The following is an 18,413-nucleotide window of genomic DNA, read 5'->3' as shown; positions in this document are numbered from 1 at the left end:
ATAAAGTATATAATCATAATAATTATAAACATAATAATATAATAGAATTAGAAATATTATTTTTCCTAATTGATTCATGTAATTATGTGCTAAATATAATAAATTTTAATTGATTGAAATTCATTTCCATCCATATTTTTTTACCAATTGATATTATAAATACCGTGCATTCTTGTTTCAAAGGTCAAATATAGACCAGAGTAACTTTTCTAATGCCATGGCATCCTCCTCCTCCCTCACCTTCACCATTTGCCGGCGAGAGGCCGTTCTGGTGGCTCCTGCAGAGGCCACCCCTAGCGAGTTCAAGCGCCTCTCCGACGTGGACGACCAGGATGGGATGCGCTTCCACGTTCTGATCATCCAATTCTACCACGACAACCCTTCCTTGGTAGGACAAGACCCCTACAAAGTGATTCGGGAAGCCTTGGCCAGGGCTCTCGTCTTCTACTACCCCTTCGCTGGCCGGATCAGGGAGACGGAGGGAAGGAAGCTGGTGGTGGAGTGCACCGGTGAGGGCATGCTGTTCATCGAGGCCGACGCTGACGTCCGTCTTGATCAGTTCGGTGACGCCTTGCAGCCGTCGTTCCCCTGTTTGGAGAAGCTCCTCTGGAACGTCCCTAGATCGAATGGCGTCCTCCATTGCCCCGTTGCTGTTGATTCAGGTGACACGGTTGCTGTGCGGTGGCTTCGCCTTCGTGCTCCGCCTTAACCACGCCATGTCTGATGCTTCTGGCCTCGTCCAGTTCATGAACGCGATGGCAGAGCTGGCTCGAGGGGCAGCTGCCCCTTCCTTGTCTCCGGTCTGGTCGCGTTAAAAGAGATAAAATAAAATTACCAGAATTGACCGGATCAAATCACCAAATCAAATCAAATTAGTATTTGGATTATTCTAATAATTCTATTATGATTATTAGAATAATTCTGAGAATTATTCTTAGAATAATTCTGTTATTTATTAATTGGTCAGTTGACCAAATATTTGTTGAACATTATATTGTATTGTCCTTAGAGCAAATATCAATGAACAATAGATTTATTTCTCTCATATTATTTCTTGCTCTCTCCCTATTCTTCTTCTTTCATGGTATCAGAGTCATCTCTTTTTATCTTCCCTCAACTTTTTGAGGCGGAGATCCAATAAATGACAAACTTTTATTCATGCTCGTATAAAACATGTGGAAATTGATTTTCATTTTGTTCGTGAACGTGTGGCAACTCAGTAGTTATCCGTCTCTTATATTTCAACTGAAGATCAAATCGCTGATATCTTTACTAAGCCATTATACAGACAACGTTTCAACTAGTTAGCAAGCAAACTTAACGTCAAAGATCTCCCATTAAGTTTGTCGGAGGGTAAAAGAGATAAAATAAAATTACTAAACTTGACCGGATCAAATCACCAAATCAAATCAAATTAGTATTTGGATTATTTTAATAATTTTGTTATGATTATTTGAATAATTCTCAGAATTATTCTTTGAATAATTCTCTTATTTATTAATTGGTCAGTTGACCAAATACTTTTTTGTTGGGTTCGTCGGGCCGCGAAAACCGCTTTTTCGCGTCGCGGAAACCCCGAGTCACCCAAAGCCATGGATCTCGTGCAAAGATTCATAAACAAAACTTTTCGAAAAACCTTTTCTTGTACGAGTTTGTAAAACCTTTAGATCTACACTAAAGTTAAGATCATTACCCTTGATGCGCGCCCCACGCGAATCCCGCTCGTCCAAATGGTGTCGGATCTCAAGACCGTCAAGCGTACGGTCCTCTAGAAGTATCCACACGGACACACAGATGGAGGTGACCAAAAACCAAGGTGTGCTAGCACCTATGTGGTTCGGCCAAGGAAGGAGGAGAGGGAGAAGAGAGAGCACCCAAGGAAGAAGAAGATACACCACTTGAATGAAAATGAATTCTCATTCAAACCCAAAGTGGCCGGCCACTCTCATCTAGTGTAACTCCCACATTAATTCCAATTAATGTGGAGACCATTAAGAGTTGTAACCCCCATGAGGTGGCACTCTAGGATGATGTGGATCAACACTATTGGTCCACATCTTGCCACCTCACTAAATGACATGGCAACAAGTGTAACCTCCTCATTTAATGTGGGCCGGCCACATTAAATGCTATGGAGGCTTGTAACCTCCATGAGGTGGCACACATTGATGATGTGGAGCAATCCTATTGGTCCACATCTTGCCAACTCACTAGTGATGTGGCAAAAAGTCAAGTCAAACATGACTTTTTCTCTTCCTCTCAAATCAAGTCAAACTTGATCAAATCTCTCTCATGGTTGATCTAATCCAACCATATGATTCAAGCCAACTTAATATAATGAATCTAATTCATTAAATTAAATTGATTCAATGAGTCAAAATCTAAATTAGACTCATTTAACACATGAATCAACTTGAGTCCAACTCAATTAGCCCAATTTGGATTACTCTTAATCCAATATGATTCATCAAATGAATCTAATCCTCTTGGTTCATCATATGAACCTAATCTCCATCTAATTGTCCTTAGTGTGTGACCCTATAGGTTCTTGTAACGTTGGCAATGCCCTAAACCCATTTAGGAGCATAAGTAATGAGCGGTATCTAGCAACACATCATTACTACCCAAGTTACAAGAATGTCGAGATCCGACATCACCTTGTGACTACCAATTGTGACTCCTCACAAAATATGTGACATTGTCCTTCTATCCTTGACATCTAGATTGATCAATATGAGGCATAGACCGTGTCATCCTCTAATCAATCTAAATCTTGAACTCCAAGTAGACTCACTCGATCAAATGAGCTCAACATCTAATGTTGACTCATTTGGGCATGGTCATGCACTTCGTGGTCTAACTCTATCAAGAATATTGATGTCGCTCCCGTCATATGGGAGGGATAGATCCTATCTACATCACTCACATCCCTCTGCATAATTTGTTACATACCCAGTAATCGCCTTTATAGTCCACCCTGTTACGGGTGACGTTTGACGAAACCAAAGTACATAACTCCTTATGTAGGGATCCATGGTGACTTCAGGTCTAAGGACTAATAGTCATACTAATAGCCACATGAGAAAGTATATGACACTCATATAACGATCCATGATACTTTCTCATGGCGGGTCATTCAGTATACATTCTCCAATGTATACCCATGTGTCAGCTTAATATCTCTATATCCATGACTTGTGAGATCAAGTCATCGAGCTGACCTACATGCTAGTCTTATTGCATTAACATTGTCCCTGAATGTTAATACTCGACTAGGAATGATTTAGAGTAGTGTTCCCTATATCATCTCACTATCGATTCAACTGATCGATTGATATAGGTATGAACCTTCTACTCAAGGACGCTATTATACTTAGTCTATTTGGCACTAATACAAATAAGTATAATAACCAAACAAATGCCTTTATTAATATACAAGAATATGATACATTGAGTCCATACAATCATCAAATGATTGACTCTAGGGCTCTAACTAACAATCTCCCACTAGCACTAGTGCCAATCAGTATAAGCTCTAAGGCCTAATGACCTAGTGTGACCATCATACTTTCTCTGTGCCAAAGCCTTGGTCAAGGGATCTGCGATGTTAGCCTCTGTAGGTACTCTGCAAATCTTCACATCTCCTCTATCGATAATCTCTCGAATGAGATGGAAACGTTGTAGAACTGCTGTGAACTCTGCCAGCTTATAGCACTACCATTCAAGTAAAACACGAACCTCGACTGTGATCTTTAATCATCCTGATCGGTCTGGAAGCTAGCATCACTGTAACCCTTTACAGCTTGCTTATCATTGCCTCCATATATCAAGAAATATTCTTTAGTCCTTCTTAAGTACTTAAGAATATTCTTGACCGCTATCCAGTGACTTTCACCTAGATCTGACTGGTATCTGCTCGTCATGCTCAAAGCATACGAGACATCAGGTCGAGTACATAGCATGACGTACATGATCGATCCTATGGCTGAGGCATAAAGGATCTGATCCATGCGGTCTCTCTCCTCTCTAGAAGAGGGACCTTGAGTCTTCGAAAGACTCACGCCATGTGACATCGGCAGAAATCCCTTCTTGGAGTTCTGCATGGCAAACCGTAGGAGTACCTCATCAATGTATGTACTCTTGACTTAGGCCAAGCAATCTCTTAGATCTATCTCTATAGATCTGTATCCCAAGAATGTGGGATGCCTCACCTAAGTCCTTCATTGAGAAGCAACTCCCTAGCCAGGTCTTGACAGACTGAAGCATAGGGATGTCCTTCCCAATGAGTAGTATGTCATCCACATACAATATGAGGAAGACAACTATGTTTTCTACAACCTTCTTGTAGACACAAGGCTCATCTTCGTTCTTGATGAAACCAAACTGTTTGATCGCATCATCGAATCGAAGATTCCAGCTCCGAGAATGTCCTCTAGCCATTTCTCGGAATCTGGTCTCATCACAGCTTTCTGATAGATGGTGGGCTCATCCTCTATGAACACAATGTCATCATGGTCAGACAAGAGAAATGAGTATCTCTCAGGCTGACGACGTACCCTATCAGACCTGCGAAGAGGTATGCCTACTTGAACTGGTTGTTGTTCCTCAACTCCTTGTGGAATAATATCATCCACAACACTTTGTGGTTCCAGTTCAACTTCCATCGAGGCATCAGTGCTATTGTTCGCATCTTGAACTTCTTCAAGATCGAACGTGCTCCCACTAGTCTTTCTAGAAACAAAATCCCTTTCTAAAAAGACCTCAGTCTTTGCCACAACTACCTTGTGCTGACTGGGAATGTAGAAGTAATATCCCTTAGTTTCCTTGGGATATCCGATGAAATAGCACTTGTCGGATTTGGGTCCTAATTTGTCTGAGACTTGACGTCGTACGTAAGCCTCACAACCCCAAATCCTCATGAAAGACACCTGGGCATCTCTCCCAGTCCATATCCTATATGGTGTCTTTATCACGGCCTTGGATGGAACTCGGTTGAGAGTGAAAGCTGCCGTGTCTAGAGCATATCCCCATAGATATGTCGGAAGATCTGTATGACTCATCATAGACCGTACCATATCTAATAAGGTACGATTCCTCCTTTCGGACACACCATTCCACTGTGGTGTTCCAGGAGGAGTGAGTTGGGATAGGACCCTACACTCAGCTAGATAGTCACGAAACTCATGGCTTAAGTATTCACCACCTCGATCTGATCGAAGTATTTTAATACTCTTGCCAAGCTGGTTCTGTACTTCATTCTTGAATTCTTTGAACTTTTCAAAGGATTCAGATTTATGTGTCATCAGGTACACATAACCGTATCTACTGAAGTCATCAGTAAATGTGATGAAGTATCTATAACCGCCTCTAGCAGCGACATTGAAAGGGCCACATACATCACTATGTATGAGTCCTAACAAATCAGTCGCTCTCTCGCTGTGCCCACTAAAGGGAGTCTTGGTCATCTTGCCTCGTAGGCATGACTCGCATATCTCATATGATTCAAAATCAAATGAGTCCAGCAAACCATCCTTATGGAGCTGGGATAAGCGCTTGTCATTTATATGACCTAAGCGACAGTGCCAGAGATAGGTGTGGTTCATATCGTTCGATTTGAACCTCTTGGTACTAATGTTATAGATAGGGCTCTCAAGGTCTAGAATATAGAGTCCGTTTATCAGAGATGCACTACAATAGAACATATCTTTTAAATAAACAGAACAACATTTGTCTTTTATTATAAAAGAGTATCCTTTCTTGTCTAAACAAGAAACTGAAACTATGTTCTTAGTTAATGCAGGCACATAACAACAATCGACTAACTCTAGTACAAGCCCAGAGGGCAGAGATAGAAAGTAAATCCCTACAGCAACAGCAGCAACCCGTGCTCCATTGCCTACTCGTAGGTCCACCTCGCCCTTTGTCAATGTCCTGCTATTTCTCAGCGCCTGCACATCAATACAAATGTGAGAAGCACATCCAGTATCTAATACCCAAGATGTAGAAATAGATAGATTGACTTCTAAAACATATATACCTGAAGTGGAAGTCTCACTTCGTTTCTTCTTAAGATCCTCCAAGTATACCTTGCAGTTCCTCTTCCAGTGCCCGGTCTGACCGCAGTGGAAGCAGGTAGCATCCTTGGTGACCCCTCCTTTAGGCTTCAGTGCCTTGCCTTTGCCCTTGGTTTGGGACTTTCCCTTACCTTTGGGCTTGCCCTTGCCCTTGTGCTTCTGGACCATCAGAATGGGCTTAACCTTCTTAAGGTTAATCTCAACAGTTCGTAACATACTAAGTAACTTGGGCAGTGGCTTGTCAATCTCGTTCATGTTGTAGTTGAGAACGAATTGACTATAGCTATCCGGCAAGGACTGCAAGATCAACTCAGTGGCCAGCTCTTGGCCAAGTGGGAACCCCAGTCTTTGTAGGTTCTCTATGTACCCAATCATCTTGAGTACATAAGGACCTATAGGAGCCCCGTCTAACATCTTGCACTGAAACAGTGCCTTAGAGATCTCAAATCTCTCATGCCTCGCTTGTCCCTGATATAGTTGGCGAAGATGCTCAACCATATCGTAAGCGCCCATCAACTCGTGTTGCTTCTGAAGCTCAGAGTTCATGGTCGCGAGCATTAGACAGGACACATCTAATGCGTCGTCTTGATGCTTCTTGTAAGCATCTTTGTCCGCTCGTGGGGCATTAGCAAGAGGAGCCTCCGGAATGGGCTGCTCCAGAACGTACAGTTTACGTTCCTGGGTGAGAACTATTCTCAAGTTCCTGTACCAGTCCAGGAAATTCGCTCCGTTGAGCTTGTCCTTCTCAAGGACAGATCGCAGGGAGAAGGAATTCATGTTCGACGTCATGGTTATCTACAACAGAAAATTTGCAGAAATAAATATCATATTCTTTAAAATCATTTTAATTAGGCCTTTAATTAAATGATGCTCCCACTGAATTCTATAATTCTTGTGGGACAAGATCCACATCATACTAACCCTTGAGTTAGCTTTGGCTAATACGCCCAAGGCTCAGTATGATCGGTAGGTAACGATTACCAATTACATCTCTATGCAACTCTTGTTTATAGAATCAATATCCGTATTTATATTAAAACTCGAGTTAGCTTTGGCTAATACGCCCGAGAATTAATATAGATGTGATTTTGACCTATCTTTTCCAATCGTTGGAATAATGCCTATAGTTGACTCGATCCAACCGAGTAACTAGGAATACTCAATCTAATTGAGTTTGTATTCACCCATGCGTTGATAGGCGGGACCAAGATTGTCCCTCCGTACCCTACCAAGATAATATGTATTGCTCTGCTTTGGTAGATTCAACAATACATGTGATCGAGGTAGTAATAGGTATCACGGCACGGTTAGGCATTTAGAGTTGGTTCGATCTAGATCTAATCTAATCGAAAAAGGATGCATCTTGTGCACGACTTAGATCTAATCTAATCACAAGGGTGCATCATGTGCACGACTTTGATCTAATCTAATCGTAAGGCACTAATTAATTAATTACTTATTAAACATGCATCATATACATAAGCAATTAACTAATTAATTTATTTGTGATTTAGTCATGGCCCTACTACGATCTTCTCAAGCCAATGAGAAGATCGAATGGTCAACCTAGGGTCAACAACTTCTCCAAGCTCCTCCTTTTGACCACCTTGTGTTGCTCGTGCCCGCCTCGGAACTCCGTCTCGTGTGGACCCTCCACCGCTCTAATTTGTACATTACAATTTGAAACTCGAGTTATATTCGAGTCTAAATCTAATTTACAACCAGAATATAAGAGAGAGGCACGACACGCAGGTCGCGAAAATAAAATAAAATTACAAGCACGCACATCACATAACGGCATGCAGGCCGTATTATGAATTACAACACATTGTCCAATCAAATTGGGTCTTAGGGCCATGACTATCACAAATTTAATATAGAATTCAAAATTATATATTTTTTCATAATTTTTCAATAATTTTAAAAATAATTTTTACAATTTTTATAAGTAAAATTTCCCGGCGGTCCCGTTTAGCGGTTCAGGACGCAATCGCGGAACGGATCCCCTTGCGGGGCCCAGGGGCAGCGCCCCTACCCGCGATTTAACCATCGCGAGGGTTCCTTTGCGATCCAACAGCGCCTAAACCCGCTGTCCCAAAACTATTTGGGTCGAGACATTGCCGTTTCGGAAAAATCTTCCCGGCGGGTTCGTTTTTAGCGATTTCGGGTGCAATCGCGGAGCAAATTCCCTTGCGGGATTAGGGAAAATGCCCCTACCCACGATCTAACCATCGTGAGTTGCTCCTTTGCGATCTAATGGCACCCGACCCCGCTGTCCCAAACGGATTTGGGACAAAACGAAGCCGTTTAAAAGAAAACTTTCCGGTAGCCGAAGCCTACAAGTGCCGAGACACTTGTGCTTCGCTTCTACGGAAAAATTACTCATAAAAACTCTAAAAACTCAATTTTTACAGAAAATAACAGAAGGTATATTTTTCATAAAAATACAAACGAACTCGTACAAGTCTTTGCACGTGGCTCTGATACCACTGTTGGGTTCGTTGGGCCGCGAAAACCGCTTTTTCGCGTCGCGGAAACCCCGAGTCACCCAAAGCCATGGATCTCATGCAAAGATTCGTAAACAAAACTTTTCAAAAAACCTTTTCTTGTACGAGTTTGTAAAACCTTTAGATCTACACTAAAGTTAAGATCATTACCCTTGATGCGCGCCCCACGCGAATCCCGCTCGTCCAAATGGTGTCAGATCTCAAGACCGTCAAGCGTACAGTCCTCTAGAAGTATCCACACGGACACACTAGATGGAGGTGACCAAAAACCAAGGTGTGCTAGCACCTATGTGGTTCGGCCAAGGAAGGAGGAGAGGGAGAAGAGAGAGCACCCAAGGAAGAAGAAGATACACCACTTGAATGAAAATGAATTCTCATTCAAAACCCAAAGTGGCCGGCCACTCTCATCTAGTGTAACTCCCACATTAATTCCAATTAATGTGGAGACCATTAAGAGTTGTAACCCCCATGAGGTGGCACTCTAGGATGATGTGGATCAACACTATTGGTCCACATCTTGCCACCTCACTAAATGACATGGCAACAAGTGTAACCTCGTCATTTAATGTGGGCCGGCCACATTAAATGCTATGGAGGCTTGTAACCTCCATGAGGTGGCACACATTGATGATGTGGAGCAATCCTATTGGTCCACATCTTGCCAACTCACTAGTGATGTGACAAAAAGTCAAGTCAAACATGACTTTTTCTCTTCCTCTCAAATCAAGTCAAACTTGATCAAATCTCTCTCATGGTTGATCTAATCCAACCATATGATTCAAGCCAACTTAATATAATGAATCTAATTCATTAAATTAAGTTGATTTAATGAGTCATAATCTAAATTAGACTCATTGAATACATGAATCAACTTGAGTCCAACTCAATTAGCCCAATTTGGATTACTCTTAATCCAATATGATTCATTAAATGAATCTAATCCTCTTGGTTCATCATATGAACCAAATCTCCATCTAATTGTCCTTAATGTGTGACCCTATAGGTTCTTGTAACGTTGGCAATGCCCTAAACCCATTTAGGAGCATAAGTAATGAGCGGTATCTAGCAACACAGCATTACTACCCAAGTTACAAGAATGTCGAGATCCGACATCACCTTGTGACTACCAATTGTGACTCCTCACAAAATATGTGACATTGTCCTTCTATCCTTGACATCTAGATTGATCAATATGAGGCATAGACCGTGTCATCCTCTAATCAATCTAAATCTTGAACTCCAAGTAGACTCACTCGATCAAATGAGCTCAACATCTAATGTTGACTCATTTGGGCATGGCCATGCACTTCGTGGTCTAACTCTATCAAGAATATTGATGTCGCTCCCGTCATATGGGAGGGATAGATCCCATCTACATCACTCACATCCCTCTGCATAATTTGTTACATACCCAGTAATCGCCTTTATAGTCCACCCTGTTACGGGTGACGTTTGACGAAACCAAAGTACATAACTCCTTATGTAGGGATCCATGGTGACTTCAGGTCTAAGGACTAATAGTCATACTAATAGCCACATGAGAAAGTATATGACACTCATATAACGATCCATGATACTTTCTCATGGCGGGTCATTCAGTATACATTCTCCAATGTATACCCATGTGTCAGCTTAATATCTCTATATCCATGACTTGTGAGATCAAGTCATCGAGCTGACCTACATGCTAGTCTTATTGCATTAACATTGTCCCTGAATGTTAATACTCGACTAGGAATGATTTAGAGTAGTGTTCCCTATATCATCTCACTATCGATTCAACTGATCGATTGATATAGGTATGAACCTTCTACTCAAGGACGCTATTATACTTAGTCTATTTGGCACTAATACAAATAAGTATAATAACCAAACAAATGCCTTTATTAATATACAAGAATATGATACATTGAGTCCATACAATCATCAAATGATTGGCTCTAGGGCTCTAACTAACATTTTTGAACATTATATATTGTATTATCATTAGGGAAAATATCAATGAACAATAGATTTATTTCTCTCATATTATTTCTTGTTCTCTGCCTATTCTTCTTCTTACATGGTATCAGGGCCATCTCTTTTTATCTTCCCTCAACTTCTTGAGGCGGAGATCCAATAAACGACGAACTTTTATTCATGCTCGTGCAAAACATATAGAAATTGTTTTTCATTTTGTTCATGAATGTGTGGCAACTCAACAGTTATCCGTCTCTTATATTTCTACTGAAAATCAAATCGCTGATATCTTTACTAAGTCATTTTCCAAACAATGTTTTAACAAGTTAGCAAGCAAACTTAAAGTCAAAGATCTCCCGTTAAATTTGTCGGGGGGTAAAAGAGATAAAATAAAATTACTAGAATTGACCGGATCAAATTACCAAATCAAATCAAATTAGTATTTGGATTATTCTAATACTTCTGTTATGGTTATTAGAATAATTCTTAGAATTATTCTTAGAATAATTCTGTTATTTATTAATTGGGTAGTTGACCAAATACTTTTTGAACATTATATATTGTATTGTCCTTAGGGCAAATATCAATGAACAATAGATTTATTTCTCTCATGTTATTTCTTGCTGTCTCCCTATTCTTCTTCTTACATGGTATCAGAGCCATCTCTTTTTATCTTCCCTCAACTTCTTGAGGCGGAGATCCAATAAACGGCAAACTTTTATTCATGCTCGTGCAAAACATGTGGAAATTGATTTTCATTTTGTTCGTGAACGTGTGGTAACTCAACAGTTATCCGTCTCTTATATTTCTACTGAAGATCAAATCGTTGATATCTTTACTAAGCCATTATTCAGACAATGTTTCAACAAGTTAGTAAACAAACTTAATGTCAAAGATCTCCCGTTAAGTTTGTCGGGAGGGGGGGGGGGGGGTAAAAGAGATAAAATAAAATTACCAGAATTGACCAGATCAAATCACTAAATCAAATCAAATTAGTATTTGCATTATTCTAATAATTCTATTATGGTCATTAGAATAATTCTCAAAATTATTCTTAGAATAATTTTGTTATTTATTAATTGATTAGTTGACCAAATACTTTTTGAACATTATATATTGTATTGTCCTTAGGGCAAATATCAATGAACAATAGAGTTATTTCTCTCATATTATTTCTTGCTCTCTCCCTATTCTTCTTCTTACACGCGTGAGGTATTGGAGGCGCGATGCCCTCCACGAGTCACGTGCGTCCACTGTGAGTACGAAGATGTCCCTGGCACCATCGTCCCATTCGACGACATGGTGCACCGTTCCTTCTTCTTAGGTAAGGCCGAGCTGGCCGCCCTCCGGCGCTGCGTGCCAGAGCACCTCCGGAACAACTCTACCTTCGAGATCCTCACCGCCTTCCTCTGGAAGTGCCGCATCATCACCATCGGAGCCAACACCGAGAAGGAGTTCCGGATCATCTACGTCGTGATCGCTCGCGACAAATCCGGCCTATGCCTCCCAGCGGGGTACTACGGGAACGCCTTCGCCTTACCGGCGTCGGTGTCCACGGCTGGAAAGCTGTCCAGCAACCCCATCGGGTACGCGCTGGACCTGGTAAAGAAAGCTAAGTCGGCGGTGAACGACGAGTACATGAGGTCGCTGGCGGACCTGATGGCGCTGCACGGAAGGTCGTGTTGGAAATTAAACTTTATTTTAGAGATAAAAATTGTTGATAAAATTTTGTGAAGATAGAATGATGAGGTGACAAGTTTGACTAGACTTCGTGATAGGATAAACTTGATGAGGTGACAATTATGATAAGAATAAGAAGTTTCGTAGAGATAGAATAATTCAATTGGTGTCTATCCATTAAGCCTATAAATATGTACTTTCTTTCATGAATGAAGCAAGTTGAGTGTTTTATTTTATTTCTCCTCTTCTTCCACGTACAGATTCTCCTCTTCCTCCATATTTTTTTCTTCTATAATTCTTTTTATTTCTTCTCCTTTTTCAACAAAGTGGTATCAAAGCCATGTCGATGCTTCCTATCCCTCGTCTTGCTAATTTGAAGTATGGTAATTGGAGTATCCAAATGAGTGCCTTACTGGAGAGCGAAGGCTTGTGGGATATTGTTGAAAGAGACTATAAAGCGCCTCAAGAAGGAGTCGACCAAACGGAGGCACAGAAGACGACAATGACGGAACAAAAGAGAAAAGATAAGAAAGCTCTTTTCTTTATCTATAAAGCTCTTAATGAAGCTACTTTTGAGAAAGTAGCTAAAGCTACAACTTCTAAAAAGGAATGGGAGATCCTACAAGTAGCATACAAAGGTGATGAAAGAGCAAAAAGTATTCGCCTTAAAATCCTGAGAGGAGAATTTGAATCGTTGGAGATGAAAGAGTCCGAAAGTGTATCAGACTACTTTACAAGGGTATTGGTTATTGTCAACCAATTGAGAAGAAATGGCGATGACATTGAAGATAGTCACGTCGTAGAGAAACTTCTATGCTCGTTGGAGCTAAGGTATGACTATGTAGTTGCGGCCATAGAAGAATCAAAAGATGTGAAAGAAATGAAGGTGCAAGAACTATTAAGCTCTCTACAATCTCATGAAGCAAGAATGCAAAGAAGACAGAAAGAGCCTATGGAGCAGGCTCTACAAACCAAGATCACCATTATTGACCAGAAAGAAGAGTCAAAGACAGAAGGTTTGCAAGAAAATGGCGGTGACCATGGTAACTTCCGTGGTCGTGGCCTAGGTAGAGGTCGTGGCAGGGGCTTTGCTCGAGGCTGAGAATAATTAAAGACAACAATCAAGGTAGAGACCAAAGATATGACAAAAGAAATGTAAGATCTTATACTTGAAACAAATTTGGACATTATGCATCGAAATACCACTCTAACAATGTGCAAGAGAATGCTAATTATGCATCAAAAGAAGACAATGACAATGTAGTTTTGCTAGCAAGAAAGGATGGAGATTCCACAAACAAGAATTTGCGGTACTTAGACTCCGGGGCAAGCAATCATATGTTTGGGCGTAAAGATATGTTTACCGAGTTGGATGAAACCGTGAATGAGCAAGTCTCGTTTGGAGACACATCCAAAATCCAAGTAAGAGGCATTGGTAAGATTCTCATCAAACTTAAAGATGGAGCTCACACATACATCACTAATATTTATTATGTGTCCGACATGAAAACTAATATTATTAGTCTTGGACAATTGCTTGAGAAATGTTTTAATATGCAACTAAAAGATGGTAGTCTTCATTTGACAAAGCAAAGCAAACTTATTGCTCATATTCCTATGTCTAAAAATAGGATGTTTTCTCTTGATATTAAGCATGTTATTGCAAAATGTTTAAGTGCATGCATAAAGAATAGTATATGTCTATGGTTCATGAGGTACGGACATGTGAACTTCAGAGCTCTAAAGTTTCTCTCAAGCAAAGTAATGGTGAATGGTCTTCCTCATATTAATACCCAAGATGATATTTGTGAAGGGTGTGTTCTTGGAAAACACCCTAGAGCAAGTTTTCCAAATGAATCACACAACCAAGCTAAGAAGCCTCTTGAACTTATTCATACAGACATATGTGGGCCAATCACTCCGACCTCCTTTGGAGGTCGTCGATATTTTCTAACCTTTATTGATGATTTCAACAGAAAAACTTGGGCCTATCTTTTAATGAATAAAGACGATACTTTTGAGAAGTTCAAGGAATTCAAAGGATTAGTAGAAAATCAATCTGGTTATACTATCAAGGCAATGCGGTCAGGTCGTGATGGTGAATTCACCTCAAAGAAATTTGAAAAATTTTGCAAAAATCATGGCATTTGGAGGCCTTTAACCGCACCTTACTCCCCTCAACAAAATGGAGTTGCTGAAAGGAAGAACCGAACCATTCTTGACATGGTTCAAAATATGCTAAAAATGAAAGAAGTGCCTAAAAAATTTTGGGCCAAAGCCGTAAACTGTGTGGTGTATTTGCTAAATAGATCTCCTACAAGAAATCTAGAAGGAATTACACCTCAAGAAGCATGGACCAGATACAAGCCATGTGTATCTCATTTGAAGATTTTTGGGTGTATTGCTTATGCACGCATTCTGGATCAAAGAAGAACGAAGCTTGATGATAAAAGCTTACCTTGCATTTTCATTGGCTATGATGCAAGATCGAAGGCTTATAAACTCTATAATCTAGTGAACAGAATGGTTATCATAAGTAGGGATGTTGAATTTCAAGAAGATGGTGCTTGGAATTGGAGCACTAATATGGTGCTGATTCAAGAAGAAGAACAAGTGAAGGAGAAAGAACCAACTCTACTACCGTCGCCTACCTCTTCATCACCCTTGGATGAAGAAGATCCTCCACCACAAAAGACAAGTAGTCTTTAAGAATTATATGAGGTGACAATTCCACTTAATCTCATTTGTCTTTATGCTAATGAAGAGTTTGTATCTTTTGAAGAAGCTATTAAAGATAGAAAATGGAAGAAAGCCATGGATGAAGAGATGAAGGCAATTGAGAAGAATGAAACTTGGCATCTTACTACTTTGCCCGATGGCCACAAACCCATTGGTGTGAAGTGGGTTTATAAAGTGAAGAAAAATGCTCAAGGAGAAATAGAAAAGTACAAAGCGCGACTTGTGACAAAATGCTACAAAAAAAGGCCGACATTGACTACGAAGAAGTGTTTGCTCTCGTTGCCCGAATGGAGACTATAAGTTTGATAATCTCTTTAGTCGCTCAACTAAAGTGGCAAATATTTCAGCTTGATGTCAAATCGGCATTTCTTAATGGTTACTTAGAAGAAGAAGTCTATGTTGAACAACCAGCTGACTACATCAAGAGGAGGCAAGAAAGAAAGGTGTTAAAATTAAAGAAAGCTCTCTATGGCTTGAAGCAAGCACCGAGAGCATGGAATTCAAGAATTGATGCATACTTCAAAGAAAATGACTTTATGTAATGCCCTTATAAAGCATGCTCTTTATGTAAGAGCAGTAATGATAACATCTTATTGGTATCATTATATGTAGATGATCTAATTGTGACAGGAAGTTCACCTCAAATGATAAAACCTTTTAAGGAAGCTATGGCTAAAGCGTTTGATATGACCGATATGGGACTTATGTCCTACTTTCTTAGCTTGGAGGTGAAACAAGGAGTTGATGACATATTTATGACTCAAGAACAATATGCAAAGGAGACCCTCAAGAGGTTTAGAATGGATGATTGTAATCCAGTTAACACACCGGTGGGCTGTGGAACAATGCTATCCAAGAGTGACGAAGGAAAGACGGTTGATCCCACACGTTTCAAAAGCTTGGTGGGAAGCTTGCGGTACCTAACCTGTACTCGACCGGATATATTATATGGAGTCGGTCTTGTGAGCAGGTTCATGGAGGAGCCTAAAGAGACTCATTGGAAGGCGACCAAGCGAATCCTTCGTTATGTCCAAGGTACTCTGAATCATGGATTATTTTATTCTTACTCTAACAATTCTCAACTTGTTGGATATTCGGATAGTGATTGGGGTGGAGACTGTGATGACTGGAGAAACACTTCCGTCTTTGCATTTTTTGTTAGAGATACGACATTTTCTTGGATGTTAAAAACACAACCTATTATTACTCTTTCCACTTGTGAAGCATAGTACATTGCGGCATCCTCATGTGTTAGTCATGCTATATGGCTAAGAAGCTTGCTAAAGGAGATAAAATTTGAACAAAATGAAGCAACTCAAATTTGCATTGACAACAAATCGGCAATTGCATTGGGGAAGAATCCAGTATATCATCAAAAAAGTAAACATATTAATGTTCGGTTTCATTCTATTCGCGAACATGTGAAAAACAAAGATGTGGAGCTAGTCTATGTGAAGACTGAAGATCAAGTTGCTAACATCTTTACAAAGCCACTCAAATTTGAAGATTTCATCATGATGCGGAATCTAATTGGAGTCACAAAATTAAGTTTAAGAGGGGGTGTTGGAAATTAAACTTTATTTTAGAGATAAAAATTGTTGATAAAAGTTTGTGAAGATAGAATGATGAGGTGGTAAGTTTGACTAGACTTCATGATAGGATAAAATTGATGAGGTGGCAATTATGATAAGAATAAGAAGTTTCGTAGAGATAGAATAATTCAATTAGTGTCTATCCATTAAGCCTATAAATATGTACTTTTTTTCATGAATGAAGCAAGTTGAGTGTTTTATTTTATTTCTCCTCTTCTTCCACGTAGAGATTCTCCTCTTCCTCCATATTTTTTTCTTCTATATAATCCTTTTTATTTCTTCTCTCATAATTCCTTTTTCAAAAGGCCGCACTTCACAGTGGTGCGGACGTACCTAGTCTCTGACATGACTTGGGCGAGGTTCGGGGATGTTGATTTCGGGTGGGGGAAGGCGGCGTACGGATGCCCAGCGAAGGGTGGAGTCGAAGCCATTCCCGGAGTGGGAAGCTTCTACGCACCTTTGAATAACAGCAAGGGGGAGGAGGGGATTGTCGTCCCTGTGTGTTTACTGGCCCTTGCCATGGGCAAGTTCACACAAGAAATGCATAACCTGATGGAGGAGGACGATGGCAACGACGCAAAGGAGCAACAACCACAGGGCACCAACATTGTCTCTAAACTTTGATCTCCATATTAAATGATATTGCATAGGGTGCAACTGCATAAGAAAATGAAGAATTACAATTATTCTTATATTGTGCGCATAGTCAAAATTTGATAAATGAAGAATTGCTTGGGAAGCTGATGCGGAAAAAACATAATTTTAATCTTTTTATTTTGTTTGTGAAGGCATTTTCATCTTTAAAATGTTAAGTGCTGAATCTATTTAAACACATGATTAGTTATTTCAGGTTTTTTTTAAAATTTTTATTTAATAATAATTTATGGCTGTGTCATTTCTTTCTAAATTTCGAATTTGGCTGCATATCTCTTGGCATTGAATTAATAAGGTTTAGAAGATCGCTCTCGATATTCGTGCATAAATCAACGGAATCGATAGTTATCCGTTACGTTAGTTGGTATCAGAGCGAATCAATGGATTCAATAACTTTCTACTGCATCACACCAAAAAGACCAGAACACATTAACAATGCTTCTCATGATGATATGACTAGTAATTCGAGAATAAATTTTCTCCCACGGGAAAAATTATATGGGAACAAAAAAATAATTTTAATCTTTTTATTATTTTTGTCGAGTTAGGGTTTTGAGAGTATTTTCATCTTTGCAACGTTAGAATCTTGAATCTATTTAAATGCATGTTTAGTTATTTTAGGATTTTTTTTATTAATAAGAATTTACGACCGTGTCATTTCTTCCTAAATGCAAAGTTTGGTTGTCTATCTCCTAACATTCTACTGAATAATAAGATTTAGAAGATCATTTCTAGTATTCGTGTCTAAATCAATGGAATCAATAATTATCCGCTATATCAGTTAGTATCAGAGCGATCTTGTGGAGTAGTCTCCTTTAGGAATGATGAGTTTTGTTTTTTATTTCTTGGTATTCATGCACGAATGAACAAGGTTTAGAAGATTGCTTCTTGTATTCATGCACAAATCAACAAATTCAATAGCTTTCTACGACTTCACACCAAGAAGAATACAACATGTCGACAACGCTTCTAATGATATGACCAACAATTCAATGGCGAATTTTCTACACCATAGGGAGAAGAATATGGAATTAAAGAATAATTTTAATTTTTTTTATTAGTTTTATCGAGTTTGATATTTAGGATATTTTTGATAATTTCTGTTGTTTATATTTTTTATATTTTTGAGTCCGTTTAGAATATTTTAGATTTTTATTATATTTAGAATTTTTCATTTATGTTAGGATTTCTTTCCTTTCTCTGTGTTT

The 18,413-nt window shown here is 39.5% G+C and overlaps 1 pseudogene; it reads left to right on the top strand.

Annotated features, from left to right (window-relative positions):
• Positions 1 to 217: 217 nt before the first annotated feature.
• LOC121972618 lies at positions 218 to 17,175 on the top strand (annotated as a pseudogene).
• The last annotated feature ends 1,238 nt before the right edge of the window (positions 17,176 to 18,413 follow it).

The sequence above is a fragment of the Zingiber officinale genome, chromosome 4A, assembly GCF_018446385.1.
Source record: "Zingiber officinale cultivar Zhangliang chromosome 4A, Zo_v1.1, whole genome shotgun sequence".
Classification (NCBI taxonomy): Eukaryota; Viridiplantae; Streptophyta; class Magnoliopsida; order Zingiberales; family Zingiberaceae; genus Zingiber; species Zingiber officinale.
This window is presented reverse-complemented; position numbering and strand designations above follow the sequence as displayed.